We start from the raw sequence: 14,609 nt of genomic DNA, 5'->3' as shown, positions 1-14,609 counted from the left end.
TGACTAGTTGTACCTGGTGTAACATGTGTTGGGTGAGTGTATCTTTGCATTTATTCATAAACTAATAATATATTTTATTCATCTGTATTTTTCTTGTAATACAACACTCCCAGTATGTTCAGATATTACACTTAACAAGTCTAATCTGTAATCTTTTGGGAGAACAGTTTAGAATTGTCTGGGATTAAAAGATTCATAATTGTAGCACCATCCTGTGATGTGCACTTTCACATTGATGATTGCTTGTTGATTACTTGTATTTGATTTATGTTTGATTAGTTTTGTAGCATTTGCTCTTTTCTTTTGTCTCTTCAGTAAAAACCTCTTTGTCATCAGAAAGTTTCTTTTCAGTCTCCTGGTCATCTTCCCTCTAATGTTTCATTAGCATTTCTTGAATGATTTCATCAAGCTTGCTCTTACTCTTAAGTCATTTTTATACTTATTAAAACTGTACAGATTTTGATCAATTAAATAAATTCTCAAAATTTAGAAATTACCTGATCAACTAAATACATACAAGTTTTATAAACTACATTGTTCATTCTTTTAAGTGTAAAATAACCTAACATCAGTTTAACTTATGAATGTTAGAAATTCTAACCTGGAAAAGATCAAGCTAATAAGGAAATCACACCATTTTTATCAGAGATTACCACATATCTGTCTTTTAAGAGTCAGCATTTATAAATTAACAGTGTCGTTCTTTGGTTGGAGTAATCAAGTGTAAATCTCACCTAGATGAACTTTGCAAAAATAAGCTAAAGTTTTATTTAGAAAAAAAGAGGTTTGATCTGTTGGACATAGTTTATGGCTTTCTACTTTGTTGTTATTTTGAAGTTCCCAGTGTTTGTTTTTTTGTGACTTTTAAAATCTGTGCCTGTGGATGAATTTTTGTTAAAAATGAGAATTTTGCCCTGGCTAGTGTGACTCAGTGCATTGAGTGTCAGCCTGCAAACTGAAGCGTTGCTGGTTCAATTCCTGGTCAGGGTGCATGTCTGGATTGTGGACCAGGTCCCTAGTTGGGGCATGCAAGAGGCAAACAATCGATGTGTCTCTTGCACATCGATGTTTCTCTACCTCTCTTTCTCCCTCCCTTTCCCTCTCTCTAAAAAGAAATAAATAAATAATGAGCATTTGAACTAGATCTATCAGAACTTAATACATAAATATGTAATTACTTTTCACCAGCTACTTGAAGCAGCATATGTGATAAATTGCTCAGTAGTTGTAGATTCTAACATGTGGGCGAGTAGGATTTATTGAATGTTCTGCTAAGAGTACTTGGCTAAATGTATGCCAAAGAGCTTTGATAAATTACAAGATATGGTCCTCATTCTCTAGGAGCTTATGGATGACATGAGGTCATGGTTCTAACCTGCAAATGGAGGCAATTTGTATTTTCCCTTTGTACCAGGATTTTTTTTTCCTAGCTTAAGTGGATTTTTATTTTTACTAGCTTAAGTCTGGGGTTATTTTTTAAGTTGGATATTAGACAGATGTAAAGATAGTATTATAGATTCTGACTTTTGTTTTTAAACTAAAAATATATACCCTATTCAAACTATACACTGTAGTTTCTTAAAGAAATATATATAGTACAGGTAGGGTTTTATACTGTGTTATATAGAAAAGTTATTCTATAAGTTTTTACTAAAATATTGTATTTTATTTAGAAAAATGTTATTGATACCATCCACTGAAATAAAGTAGCCATTGTTTCTATAGAAAAGTATGGACTGTAATATCTTAGTGAGACAACTCATACTATAGGTTCCAATTACAGAACACTGACTACTTATTTGCCATGCTTCCTATTTTTGTCTTTTCTTATTTTTTTTTTCCTCCACTTTTAAGGACTGTTTGCTGGCTTTGTGATTGAGCTATATTTCTGTCTTTAGTATGTGTTTACATTCCCCTACCATTTTATTAGTGAAAAGGAGTTTTTTAAAACACCTTAAAACCCATATTATTTTTAATGGCTGCTTCCTTTTCTCATTTGATCTTTTGTTGTGAGAGATTTGCTGACTCTTTGAACTTTCGTATTAATTGTGTTTGCTACATACTTAGTAGAATGGCTAAAATGAAAAGGGGGGGGGAAGTGTTGATGAGAATGTAACACAACTGGAACTCTCATACAACACTGAAGGAGCTTTATAACCATCATTTATCTACCACTTGGCAATATTTACTAAAGTACATTCATAACATAACATACTCAGCAGTTCATAACATAACATACTCAGCAGTTCATAACATAATGTACATTCTATGACTCAGCAGTTCTTCCCCCTAGTGTATAGCCTAAAGATACTGTACACCCAGAGATACTTCAAGGTACTAGAATGTTCATTGCAGTACTTTTCACAAGAGCACAGAAGTAGGAACTACACAAGCTCCTCATCATTGGTGTAATTGATAAATGATGTATTCAAATATTTATATAATAGAATACTGTGCAGAAGGAAAGAAAATTTTATAGCTGCATGCAAGATTTGAATGAATATCATACACATTTTAAGAGAAAGAAGTACATGGTATATTACTCCATTTAAAAAATAGGTAAAACTAATCTCAACTTTTAAGAAGTGGCCAGAAGGAAGTGGGAGGGGGCTTTTGGTGCTGTCGTATGCTTTTTTTGAACTGAGTGCTGGTTTTGCAGGTGAGTTTACAGTACTTTGTAGAAGTTCATTGAGCTGTTTAATTATCATAGGTGTGCTTTTCTGATATTTATTATAGCTTGATGAAAGTTTTTAGGTTTTTTTTTTTTAATTACAGTTGGTACTCACCATCTCTTGAAACCAATCAGAATTCTCTTCTACATTGTACTGTCATCTCCATGGACTCCATTGATTTGAAGCCCATTGCTAATTTTTTGAAAAATTATTGCTGCTTAACTGTTGCTTAAAATGTTTTTGCTTACGTCTTAATTGTAAACTAGAGGACTGAAAAATGTGTTTGCCTTACATTTGTCTTCCCTCTCAGACATAAAGCATTGTTGTACATCAGCAGTTGATAAATTGTTAAATCACTTGTACCTTCTCCAACTTTGCTGTTCATCCTTTCTATATTTTCACATTTAGTCTAGAGCATCCTCTGGCACCTCCAATATTTTCTCATTAGTAATGCATTTACAGACTGAGTAGAATATGCTTTCTGTGACTCATAGGTCTATATTTGTCCTACTTTGTGATAGCATTTACAATCTTAAAAACTATTGGGTTGGCCCAAAAGTCCGTTTATGTTTTTATGTAAAATAAAAGACATGTTTTTCATTTTCACCAATAACATAATATAATGCTGATCTCAATTAATGTCTCGATTTGATTGCTATCAACTTCAACTGGTCTGCCTGACTGTGGAGCATCGTCCAGTGAGAAATCTCCAGCATAGAACCTTGCAAACTGCTTTTGACACATTTCATCAGTCATAGCAACTTCTCAGTACTCTGCACAAATCCTGTTTTACATTTCATTTGTGTTTTTACCTTTCTTGAAATAATAAAACATAACATGCTGAATATGTTGCATATTTTCTTCCATCTGCAATATTAAAATGGCTACCAAAAATTCACCAATTTTGATGTTTTCTTTTTTAATGCACACTGGTGTGACAGCTGTCACAATATAATCTAACAAAATTGTTTCAAATGAAGTTAAAGACAACTAAGTGCTACGTAAAGCCATCTTACAGGAAAAAACCCAACGAACATTTTGGCCAACCCAATAAAATATAAAATGAAACCCAGAGACCATAAAGGAAAATTTGATAGATTTGACTAAATAAATATTTCAGATGTTTTGTAGTGAAAGATAAAAATTAGATAAGTGACAGACTTGAAGGAAATTATAATATATAGAATAGACAAAATATTAACATTGTATATATTGCCTACCACAAGTCTGTCAAGACTGAAGAATTCTTAAAGATTGAGAAGAAAATGATATATCACTTTAGAAAATGACAAAATGTATGAATAGGTAATTCACAAAAAAATATAGTCAACAAATACATAAGAAGAGGAAGAGCCTTACTAAAAATCAGAGAGATATAATAGAAGCAGTGATGTTGCATTATTTTTTAACTAACATGTCAATTTAGCAAAAAGTTTTAAAAGTTGGCAAGAATGTGAGGGAAAGAGCACTTTATTCTTTTGGTGGAAGTGAAAATTATTACAACCTTTTGAAGGGCATTTTAGCAGTACAATTTTTTACTCTATCTGAGATATTCTTATGTGGGTTGAAAAATGGCACCAAAGGACATGTTGACCCAGAACCACAAAATATGACTTTATTTGGAGTAAGGGTCTTTACAGCAAAATAAATGTTCACCAAAAGTGAAACAGTTAAACTCTGGTCTAGTAAAGAATACTATGCAGTAGTAAAGTGATTGAGATAGATCTATATATATGTACTGACATGAAATTGTTCATTGCACATGGGTAAATTATAAATACCAACATATACAAAGGCATTTTGTTTTAATAAGTTCTAAATATAAATATACAGGAAAAACTCTGAAAGAGTACATAGGAAATCTTTGTGGAGGGGAAAGTAGGTGGGGATGCAAGAACAAGATACTTTAATTTTAGTCTATATATCTTCATTGCTTGAATGTTTACAATAAATATGTTTCAGTATTTAAAAATTCAAGTTAAAAAAGCTTAACTTCTCTTAAAAACACAAGAATAAACATTTAAAAACTAAACTTCAAAGTTATATTAAGGTTATACATAAATATTGATATTTTGCTCATGGCAGAAATAATGCTGTACATTATTTAATATTTTATAAATTTCAAAAGCATTGTCAAATACTTCATTAAATTTGTTCTTCCCCTGATCTGCCTTTTCTAAAAGAGGAAAATGAGAGGCAGTGTGATTAAGAGACCTGCCCTGAGGCCACACACATTAAGTGGTACAGCTAGACTGAAATCCCAGGCTTCTGACTCAAAAGTCCCAGTGCTGCTTTACTGATGAAATGTATATGTCCCTAGTGGAGACTGTCACGTGTGGCATTTAAGTACATTGTGAATAATTAATCAAAATTAACCCTGGCCTTTCATTTAGCTTTGGAGTTGTAAAGACCCTAGTGGTATCCTACTAATCAGCGTGTGGTCAGACCATTGGAGGGTTAGGACCCTTCTCATCAACCTCTGCAAGTATTTAGGAATCACAAGGGATCAGGCTGGAAATTCTGTGCTCCTTTCTCTGATCAAGAGCACAGCTAGAGAACTTTATAGCTAGAATAGAGCAGGCAATATTGTAGTCCATCATTTTACAAATGAGGATATTAAGGTCCAGAGAAATTAATCATGTGTTCACAGTAATATAGCTAGTTAAGAATAGAGGCAAATTAGAATACAGTTGTTGCCCTGGCTGGCGTAGCTCAGTGGATTGAGCGTGGGCTGCAAACCAAAGTGTCGCAAGTTCAATTCCCAGTCAGGCCACATACCTGGGTTGCAGGCCACGGCCCCCAGCAACCACACATTGATGTTTCTCTCTCTCTTTCTCCCTCCCTTCCCTCTCTAAAAATAAATAAATAAAATCTTTTAAAAAAAAGAATACAGTTTTCTAATCCTTTGTTATTTTTGTTACTAGTATCTGTTTTTTTAATAGATCTCATAAAATACTAGGGTTAAGTGTTTGGGAATGTAGATAAGGTGGTTTAATATTAAAAGGTGAGATGCTTACGATTTTATTTTTTAGTAGATTTTTTATCAGATTACTGCCCTTTAAAAATAATATGCTTAAAATGTAAGCAGTTTCCTGTGGCTAAATTGAACATGTTTCAAGTTTAAAAAATTCTAGAGAAACTTTTTGAAAGCATTGTGATCAAGAATTTTTTGCAAAGATCTCACAGGGGTTGGTTTGTATTCCCGACTGTCCCTACTCATATTGCAGGAAAAAAGTGGGGTTCAGCTGCCCACCATCAAATACAGGCATAAGACAAAAGTTGGTTGGGAAGGGAAAAGGTCTTTAATAAAATGTTCCACAACTTGGGAAAATGGAGGACTCCGAGGCTCCAGGGTCTTCTCTTCTGCAAAACACATACAAAACCTATTTGTCCCCCAAAAGGCTGAAACCCAAAATCAAGCCCAGAAATCCCACTCCATCCTTATCTGTCTGCCCCTCTGGAGACCAAGGCTGCTAAGCATACAGCTCTCTAGCTTCAGGCTCCCTCCTTTGAATTTGCGTGGTCCTGATCTGCAGCTTCCCATGCAGGGGGCCCAGATCCTCTGCCAGCCTCTGTAGCTGGTCATGCAGGGGCTCTGTCTGTGGATCCCAGAGGAAGGGAGCAGCAAGTCTCTGCCCTCCCTTTGTTTAAATTTCCCTGGGCAAGCCTGTGGCCACAGCTAACCCCTCCTTTTTTCAGATTAGATTGGAAGGTCAGCACCACCCCCTGCCCTCATGCTAACCTTTAGGTACACATGTTGGTGTGACCTGTGGTTTCTCCTTAAATCAGGAACCAGAAGAGGATAGGAGGGATTTTTCCCTTCACCACACTCTACCCTTGTGCAGACTCCATGCAAGGGCCACAGCCTGCAGCACCTCTGCCAAGGTTGGGGAAATCGGTCCTCAGATGCTTCCCTACATTGGTTACTGGAGCAATGTAACACTTGTTTACCCATTACCAGGGACACAGCCTCCCCTGTGCTGCTCCAGGAGCCTCCTCTGCAATCTGGTCATATCGCCCTGTGTCCATGAGTCTGAGGGCCACATCACAAATCTCTAATTCTAAATTTTCAGTTTACTGTGTTGTTAGATGAAACACTGTTAAATCTCTTATCTCTCTGAAAGAAAGTCTTCCACCTGCCTTTTCCTTAATTGGTCTAGGTCCATTTCTAAAAGTAATCTATGAAATTTAGCAAATGCTATTAAAAAAACATTTTTTAAGCTATAGAATTTTGCATGTACCTTGTCTGTATCTCTCTTGACATCCTGGAAAGAGTTGTATAAGGTGTGTCATTTTACTAGCAAACTTGTGTTTCTTTTTTTAATATAATTTATTGATTATGCTATTACAGTTGTCCCAATTTTTTCCCATTTGCTGCCCTCTGTCCAGTACCCCCATTACCTCTAGCAGACCCACCCCCTAGTTCATGTCCTTGGGTCGTGCCTATAAATTCTTTGGCTTCTCCATTTCCTATACTATTCTCAACGTCTCCCTGTCTGTTTTCTACTTGACAATTAGGCTTTTTAATCCCTGCATCTTTTCCCCCATTCTCACCCTTCCCCCTCCCAACTGATAACCCTCCAAATGATCTCTGTATCTGTGATTCCTTTCCTGTTCTGGGTGTTTGCTTAGGTGGTTTTTTTTTTTTTTTTAGACTCCGTTGTTGATAGTTGTGAATTTGTTGCCATTTTAATATTCATAGTTCTGTTCTTCTTTTTCTTTAATAAGTCCTGTTAACATTTTATGTAATAATGACTTGGTGATGATGAACTCCTGTAGTTTTACTTTATCTGGGAACCACTTTCTCTGCCCTTCCATTCTAAATGAAAGCTTTGCTGGATAGAGTAATCTTGGATGTGCGTCCTTGCTTTTTATCACTTTGAATACTTCTTGCCAGTCCCTTCTAGCCTGCAAAGTTTCTTTTAAGAAATCAGCTGAGTCTTATGGAAACTCCTTTTTAAGTAAAGGTAAGTCTGCTTTTCTCTGGCTCCTTTTAAGATTTTCTCTTTATCTTTAAACTTTGGCATTTTATTTATGCCCAGGGTGGGGCAGCCTGCTTCACCTGTTGTGGCTCTGTGTAGGGGGAGGGCTCAGAAAGGGGACAGTGCCACTGCCCGGCTTCTGGAGGTTTGTCTGGCACCCTGTTTCCAGTCACTTCACTTACTCTCTGTATGTGACTGGTGGCCTTTCAGCTGTTGCCCTGGTGCTGAATCCCAGAGGATTTGGGTCTTCGTAAATTCTAAGTCCATGTGGGCCCTCTAAGCAGAGTCTCCTGAAAATCTGCTAGTTTGTTCTGTTGTTCCAACCCCCACTGGTTTTTACAGCTATGAGTCATGGGGATTTATCTTCCTGATGGAATCCTGGGCTCTGTGGTCTGACCTGGGGCTGGGATCCTTCACTCCTGAGGTATCTTCCCAGTTTTTATCTGCCATATGTGAATAAGGGACTGCTTGTTTCACTGCCTTTCCACGTCTTTTTGCCATCTCTGCATCTCTGCTCCTCACACCTGTCTGGATGAATGTGGCTTCTTTAAATCCTTGGTTGTTGGACTTCCATACAGTTCTACCTCTGACTGTTCTGGGTGTTACTTGTTTTGAGGTGTGGTTACAAAATTTCTGTAGTAGTGCAGGGAGGCAAAGGATGTTTACCTACACCTCCATCTTGACAGGAAGTCTGAAACCTTGTGTTTCTTATGACCTATGAAGAATTATTTCTATAGTCATAAAATATAAATATCAATTTTACATAGAAATTGCCACATTATTATTCACTTGAATTGTTTGCTTAATGCAAAAACTGAACTTTTAAAATTGGGATTAGGAAGTTAGGAACATGACCAAATCAGGTTTTAAATTATATTTAAGCAGCATGACTACCATTGATAGTGTGCTGGTATTTTAGCCTAAGAGTTGTTCTTTATTAGGAGCCCCTAAGTATACCTTTTAATGTGTTTTTATTTTGTCTTTAACAATAACATTTTCTCTTAAAACAGGGAAATATACTTATGAAAAGCAACTCCACTAATTAAAACAAAGCTTTTAAAACTCTCATTAAATTTTTATATTCTATAGGTTTATAACTGTCTTATTTTTAAAGAATCTAAATGCACTGTCTTTACAATGCTTGACATATAGTTTGTGTTTATTATGAACTTAATAGTAAAACTTTTACGTTTTAAAGTGAGATATGACCCAATCATTAGGCAGGAATTAGCTTTGTAGCTTAATAATTGTCTTTCATGTGCAGGCATGCAAATAAAGGGATTGTTTTTCCTTATAGTTGATGGCTAAACATGGTTTATTCTCTAGTAACACATCCCTCTACATACTCAGCATATACAATATATACATATTACATCCACATTCACATTCCCAGTTTTGCTGCTGCTTCTTCCCATTTACCCAATTTTATTTCCTTACGTAATATGGATTTTTACGATATATTACTATCTAAACTACTTCCATGTAACAAAATAAGCTTGTTTGACATTATGGCTCTACCATGGTGGAGGATGCATCCATCAAATTAGTAGTTTTCAATTCTGTGTATCACACAGGGATTATTTTCTCTTTTCACATGTGATTGTCCAGGCCCCACTCTTAGGGCTTTTATGTGGGCCTGGGTTAGGACCCAAGAGACATCTGTATTTTTTTCCAACTCTAGGATTGAGTCTATTAGGCTGTCAGAACTCTTTCAGGCTTTGTTTTTTGTGTGGTTGGTTGGTTTTTGTTTTTTTCTATTACCGAATAGGAACACTAGGTGGTGCCATCTAATAATCTCCTAAGAAGTTTAAACTGTACCCTGAGAATGCATCCAGTAGTAAATTTGGAATGAATGGCAAGTTTATACTAAACAGTTGGTCAGTAACAAAAAAGGATCTAGAATTCTAACTTGTCATACAGTGTCTATTTTGTTTATTCTGCTCTGGGCTTTGATGATAAGTACCCTTTGCTTAATTATAAACATAATGCCCATACTTTGGTATCTTTTACTCTTGACTGTATACATTTCCTCATGTTGCTACATACTTCCCCCTAATTATTATTTTAATAGCGGTCTAATGTTCCTTTTGAGGAAATGCAGTAGGTTATATTTAATCTGTCCAACAATCCTTGTGTGGTACACAGTCAGAATTGAGAACCATTATTTGGTAGAAAGTTTTAAATTTGTGAGCAAGGTTTCCTAAGTTGTTCAAAGAATTAATGTATAAGTTACTATTCTGTGTATTTCAGAGTATATAAAGCTGAATAGAGCACAGCACCCAATTTAAAGAATAGAAGAGTGGCTAGAGCTCCAGGTCGGTCAGGCCTGAGTGGGTCCGAGGCAGACATGAGCAGGGTCAGACCCAGATGGCAGTGCAGGCAGTTCATCTTGAGTTACACACTTTCCTAGTTTGTCTCAACTATGTTGTGAGCACAAAGAAGGAGCAGGTGATGGGACTGTGTATAGGGAAGTTGAATGATGACACAAGGAATGACTCTAAATTTATGTGTCAGAACTAAAATAAGCACAGTGGCTGAAAAGGTTGACAGTAAGAATTGTTCACATTCATTCTGTCATCATCTCCCCACATTCTCATAAGAGGAAGGATCAAGTCAAAATTTCCCCAGAGCAGCTATCTGCAGCCTCAACAGAGGCAGAGAGGTTGGCTGAACTAACAGGTCACCCCATGAGAATTGTGGGCTGATATCATTCCCATCCTCATATAACTGTTTGGCCTTCACATGTTGATGTTTGCACACAAGCCATGTACCAGGTGATGCATCAAGGTTTTGTAGGACTTGTGTTTTCCTGTTTCATAGAAGATAAAAACACAAAAATTGGCTGGGTACTCAACACTTACTTTCAATCCATTCAGGCTCAAAAGAACTCAGAGTATGAGAGAACTGAAATCCCAATCCATACTGTACCTCATGTAACCATTGGGAAAGTATGCCTCGAAATCAGCAGTTGAGCTGCCCAAGATCCTGTGCCAAGAGGAACAGGATGCATATAGAAATATCACAGTCTTACACATCTGGACTCAGTAACCAAGATCCACAATGACTCACTGTTTACCAAGAATCTGTGCAGTCAGATGCCAGCAGTCAGCGGGCCTCTCCTACAGTGGTTGGAAGACAGACTGGAGCAAAACCAACAGCATTTACAGGAGTTGCAACAAGAAAAGGAAGAACTTATGTAAAAACTTTCTTCTATAGAATAAAGTGAGAGATAAAATGGGGGGAAATGAAAGTATCCAATGCATAAAATTAAATAAGCTAGGTCAATTTTGAAGAAGAAGTTGGAAGGACTCACATTACCTGACTTGAAGACTTACTATAAAACAAGAGTAACCAAGATGGCATAGTACATGACCAGCTGATTTTTGACAAAGGTGCAAAAGCGGTTCAGTGGATGAAGGATAGTCTTTTCAACAGATGATGCTGGAGTAATTGGACACACAAAGGCAAAAAACTGAACTTTGACATAAAATGCATACTTTATATAAAAATTAACTCAGAATGTGTCATGGACCTAGATGTAAGATGTAAAACTATAAAAATTTTAGAAATAGCCCTGGCTGATGAGGCTCAGTGGATTGAGTGCTGGCCTGCGAACCAAAAGGTCACTAGTTCAGTTCCCAGTCAGAGCACATGCCTGGGTTGCCAGCCAGGTTCCCCAGTTGGTGGCATGCAAGAGGCAACTGATAAATGTATCTTTCCCTCTCTTTCTCCCTCCCTTCCCCTCTCTCTAAAATAAATAAATAAATAAATAAATAAAATCTTTAATAAATAAAAGTTTACTTAAAAATTTAGAAATAAAATAATGGACAAATTTTTATTGTCTTGGGCTAAACAGCAAGTTCTCAGCCTTCACCCCAAAGCACAGTCCTAAAAAGAAAAGTTGATATATTAGACTTTATCAAAATGAAAAATTTATGCAAAAAAATTAAGAGGAGTAAATTATTGAATTATTTGCAAACCATATATGCAATGTAACAATCTACAATATATAACAGTAAAAACCAACAATCTAATTAGAAAATTAGCAAAAGTACATAAGTAGATATTTCACTAAAGAGAATAGCAAGTAAGCACAAGAAAAGATGTAAGTTAAACATACGTATACCATGTGACCCAACAGTTTAACTCCTAGACATTTATGACAAAGAAGTGAAAACCTGTGTTGGCAAGAAGATTGGACACAAATATTCTTACTGCCTTTATTTGTAATAGCCCCAAACAGGAAGCAACCCACATTGTCCTGCAATTGAGTTGTTAAACCAACCATGGAATATTATTCAGTGAAAACAAATATTCACACAACTTGGATGAACCTCAAGGGTATCATGATGAATTTTTTTTTAAATATGACACTCTCAAAGTGACAAAATTATAGCAATAAAGTACAGATTAATGGTTGCCAGGCATAGGGACTGCAGGAGTAGAGAATGTGTGTGACTATTAGGAATTGCACAAGGAGTTCCTTTGTGCTGATGGAACAGTTCTGTATCTTGATCGTGGTGTTAAGTAAATGAATTTATGTCTGTGCTAAAACTGCATAGACCTACACACACCCACATATGAATGCATGTAAAATTGAAGTTCTGCAATCTTGTAAGGAGTATTGTACCATTGTATCATGTGAAACTGTATAAGGTCTGCAGTAAGGAATATTGTACTACTTTCAGTACAGTGATCCCCCACCTATTGCAGGAGTTACATTCAGAGACCCCTGCGATGGGTGAAAATCCACAAAGTAGTGGTGTTATATTTATTTTATTATTTATATATATTTTAAGGCTTTATAAACCCTGCCCACACTCCTATAAACCTTTCTCACTCTCTTACTAACCTTTTCCACACTCTTATAAACACTTCATATGCTCTTAAACACTTTCTACACTCTTAAACCTACGTAATTTTAACAACGTGTAAAATTCTATATGGGTACTCACCAGTGAAATATACAGTTGTCCCTCGCTATATCGCAGTTCACTTATTGCGGCTTTTAAAAAACCCGCAATACAGTGAAGCCGCAGTAAGTGAACCACAATATAGCAAGGGACAACTGTATGTTGGTTTTGAAGTAGTACTATACTTAACATAGGATCTTATTACTGGGGATACTGGGTGAAGGGTACATGGAACTCACTGTACTATTTGCAACTTCCTATAAGACTATAATTATTGCAAAATAAAGTCATACGTATTAAAGTAATAGAAGAGTAAAAACTAGTTATTATGAATTAGTCATGCACCCGTCGTAAGAGATATGAAGCTAGTTTCTCAAAGCCTGTTTTTTAAATAAACTTGATTTTTTACTAGTTACACATGTCCAGCCTGTTGATACTACATTTCTACCTGATACATCAATCATGCTGATTTTTTAGTTGAGAGTGTGACCATTTTTTATTTTACATTTAAAAAATTTATTCCAGCTTAATTGGGGTATCACTGATATGACATGTAAGTTTAAGGGATACAACATGATGATTTGATACATGTATATTTTATGAAATGATTGCTACATAAGGTTAGTTAACACCTCTTCTCACAAAGTTACCTTTGTGACTGTGTGCTGATAACATTTAAGACCTACTTTTTCAGTAACTTTCAAGTGTACAATGCAGTACTGTTAACTGTAGTAACCATGCTATACATTAGATCCCTAGAACTTAAAACTTTGTACACTTTGGCCAACACTTCTTCCTCTCCAGCCCCTAAAAACCACTATACAATTTTTATGGTTTGATCTTTTTTATGTTTCACATATAAGTGAAAACAGTATTTGTCTTTCTCTGTATGACTATTTCACTTAGCATAATGCCCTCAAGGCACATTCATATTGTTGCAAAAGGCAGGATTTCCTTTTTATTAATGGCCGAATGATACTCCTCTGTGTGTGTGTGTGTGTGTGTGGCATTTTCTCTATCCATTCATCTGTTGATGGATAAATTTTTTAAAAAGTATTGTATTGATTATGCCATTATAATTGTCCTATTTTTTCTCCACTTTATTCCCCTCTGCCCTGTACCACCCTCTGCCCCATCAGCATTCCCCCACCTTAGTACATGTCTATGGGTCGTACATATAAGTTCTTTGGCTTCTACATTTCCCATACTATTCTTAACCTTTCCCTGTCTGTTTTGTACCTACCAATTATGCTTCTTATTCCCTGTACCTTTTCCCCGTTCTCCCCATCACCCTCCCTGCTGATAACCCTTCATGTGATCTCCATTTCCGTGATTCTGTTCCTGTTCTAGTTGTTTGCTTATTTGTTTTTGTTTTCTTTTTTAGGTTTGGTTGTTGATAGTTATGAGTTTGTTGTCATTTTATTGTTCATATAACTCCCTTTAACATTTGACATAATAATGGCTTGGTGATCATGAACTCCTTTAACTTAACCTTATTTGGAAAGCACTTTATCTGCCCTTCCATTCTAAATGGAATACACTTTGCTGGGTAGCGTAATCTTGGATGTAGGTCTTTGCCTTTCATGACTTGGAATACTTCTTTCAAGCCCCTTCTTGCCTGCAAGGTTTCTTTTGAGAAGTCAGCTGAGAGTCTTATGGGAACTCATTTGTAGGTAACTGTCTCCTTTTCTCTTGCTGCTTTTAAGATTCTCTCCTTATCTTTAATCTTGGGTAATTTAACTATGGTGTGTCTTGGTGTGTTCCTCTTTGGGTCCAAGTTGTTTGGGAATCTATGAGCTTCCTAGACTTGCATGTCTATTTCCTTTGCCAGATTGGGGAAGTTGTCTTTTCATTGTGTTTTCAAATAAATTTTTCATTTCTTGCTCTTCCTCTTCTTCTGGCCCCCTATGATTTGGATGTTAGAATGTTTAAAGTTGTCCCAGAGGTTCCTAAGCCTCTCTTCAATTTTTTGAATTCTTCTCTCTTCATTCTGTTCTGGTTGAATGTTTATTTCTTCCTTCTGGTCCAGATCATTGATTTGA

The 14,609-nt window shown here is 36.1% G+C and overlaps 1 protein-coding gene across 2 annotated transcripts in view; it reads left to right on the top strand.

The window, feature by feature from the left end:
* Nucleotides 1–14,609, top strand: part of PGGT1B (protein geranylgeranyltransferase type I subunit beta) — a 57,329-nt gene that overhangs the window by 8,223 nt on the left and 34,497 nt on the right. The gene's annotated exons all lie outside the window — the stretch shown is intronic.

The sequence above is a fragment of the Phyllostomus hastatus genome, unplaced genomic scaffold (assembly GCF_019186645.2).
Source record: "Phyllostomus hastatus isolate PE091 unplaced genomic scaffold, TTU_PhHast_1.1 phas_contig_254, whole genome shotgun sequence".
Lineage (NCBI taxonomy): Eukaryota > Metazoa > Chordata > Mammalia > Chiroptera > Phyllostomidae > Phyllostomus > Phyllostomus hastatus.
This window is presented reverse-complemented; position numbering and strand designations above follow the sequence as displayed.